Here is a 2458-nt window from a genome sequence, read left to right on the forward strand (position 1 = left end):
GTCTGAGTCTTAACCCCATTCTGGGAGTTGAGTTGCCTGCCAGGGACCTAAATCTCTGATATCAGAGAGAATAACGTCTTCGTCTGTGTGTGCATAATAAGTCCCGTTTCAGAGTCTTACGGAACGTGAACAAACACAGAGATACCGTCCATTTCATTTTTCTGTGTAGAGATGCCCATCCAGTTGGGCCTCGTCTGGCTTGCCCTTACTAGGATAGAGAGAGCTTTCAGGCTGGAGGGCTCAAGCCTCTCAAGAGGACCGTTGTAGCCCACAGGATGGAAGTGGGCGGAGGGGAAGATGGCTGTCTCCAGAGCAAACTCTGCCTCCCCCTTAGCAGGTTAGGACAACAGATGCTTATTAGCAACAACAGGAAGAACTGGCAGACACCTTGCGGATGAAGTACAATAACTTCCACATGCTTTACATCATTCCAAGAACAACACTTTTTAAAAACACTGTTGAGGTTTTGCTTTTGTTTTGTTTTTAGTTTTTATTAGAGTATAGTTGTTTTACAATGTTGTGTTAGTTTCTACTGCACAGCAAAGTGAATCAGTTCTACGTATACATATATCCCCTCTTTTTTGGATTTCCTTCCCATTTAGGTCACCACAGAGCATTGAGTAAGAGTTCCCTGTGATGTACAGTAGGTTCTCATTAGTTATCTATTTTATACATGGTATCAATAGTGTATATGTGTCAGTCCCAGTCTCCCAATTCATGCCCCCCTCTTCCCCCTTGGTATCATGCATTTGTTCTCTACATCTGTGTCTCTATTTCTGCTTTGTAAATAAAATCATCTATACCAGTTTGAACACTGTTGAGTTTTTAAAGAACTCTTTTTGGATCTACTGTAAGATAATTTTTAATCAATGTGTTATAGCTTAATGGATAAGAGTTCAACTCTGATTTGGAATCAGACTCCCTGGCCTCAAAACGCACTTTACCATTTACTTTGAGCAAATTATTTAACCTTCTTGTGTGTCAGTTTCCTTACTGGTAAAATGCTGATTAAAAGGATATGTACCTTATAGGATGGCAGAGAGGATAAAAGAGGTACATAGCAAGTGATTGTCAGTAGAATGACCAATATTTATTAGTTATTATTATTGTTATTTTTATGTAAAACAAACAGATTTCTGTAACTAGAACCTCAGGCAGCTGATAAATGTGTTTATTAAGTCCAAACTCCACTAGCATTTCATTTTCTTTTATTTCTTTTATAGTCAAGGTCAGATGTACTATTCCAGAAATCTTTCAAGCTTCTAATTGCTCTCAGGGCCATCCACCGTTGTACCTGTCATTCAATTGTTTTTGGTAATTCCCAATTTTCTCTCTCTTACTAGCTTTAAACAAAGTTGTAAAATGTGTGAAACCAGTAGACACTAACCCTAACCCCATTATCTCATACTCTGAATTATTAGCTTTAAGTGTTTTTCCTTGCCTATCTTGTTCTTTATTAAGCATCCCACTCAGGGAGGGATAAATTGGGAGACAGGGATTGACATGTGCAGACTGCTATATATAAAATAGATAATAAGAACCTACTGTATAGCACAGGGAACTCTACTCAACACTCTGTAAATGACCTATATGGAAAAAGAATCTAAAAAAGAGTGGATATATGTATATGTATAACTGATTCACTTTGCTGTACACCTGAAACTAACACAACATTGTAAATCAACTTTACTCCAATAAAAATTAATTAAAAAAAAAGTTGAGAGTTACTAAAAAAAAAAAAAGAAAGCATCCCACCCAAGAGCCTTCTAATGATATGGTATGGACCTTTCATTTTATTCTCTCAGTTATTATAAAAATTTAGATGGTAAGTATCTCTTAGAAATATGGAACTATAGGACACGCTCGTCTCCTCCGCTGCCACCTGCTGTGGCCAGCGTCCACGCTGCACACAGCATGGCTGGCAAAGCACACAGGCTAAGTGCTGAGGAGAAGGACCAGCTGCTGCCAGACATGTGGGCCATGGGGTGGAACGAGCCAGAAGGCCAGGATGTCACCTTCTAGCAGTTCCATTTTAAAGACTTCAGTAGGGCTTTTGGTTTCATGATGAGAGTGGCCCTGCAGGCTGAGAAACTGGACCACCATCCTGAATGGTTTAACATTTTCGACAAGGCCCACATCACCCTGAGCGCTCATGAGTGTGTGGACCTTTCAGAACTGGACATAAATCTGGCCAGCTTCATCGAGCAAGTAGCAGTGTCCATGACATAGACCCTGCCCTTCCTCTCTGAGTTCTTCAGGGGAAAGGAGGGACTGAACTGGGGAGCCAGAGAGGGAACTGGGGAGCCCCGAAATGTTGCTGCAGTCAAAACTGACAAGTCGATCCTGTTGCCTCCATTTAGAGGCAAATCTCTGCCATCAAAAAAGGCCAGCATCACCGCCAACACCAGAACTTAGATCACTTTTCCCCACACCACTCTCTTCCTCCTTGGGGCTCTTT

The 2458-nt window shown here is 41.0% G+C and overlaps 1 pseudogene; it reads left to right on the forward strand.

Moving 5' to 3' along the window:
• The first annotated feature begins 1779 nt into the window (after positions 1–1779).
• LOC132483386 (pterin-4-alpha-carbinolamine dehydratase-like) lies at positions 1780–2229 on the forward strand (annotated as a pseudogene).
• The last annotated feature ends 229 nt before the right edge of the window (positions 2230–2458 follow it).

This window comes from Mesoplodon densirostris, chromosome 1, assembly GCF_025265405.1.
Source record: "Mesoplodon densirostris isolate mMesDen1 chromosome 1, mMesDen1 primary haplotype, whole genome shotgun sequence".
Classification (NCBI taxonomy): Eukaryota; Metazoa; Chordata; class Mammalia; order Artiodactyla; family Ziphiidae; genus Mesoplodon; species Mesoplodon densirostris.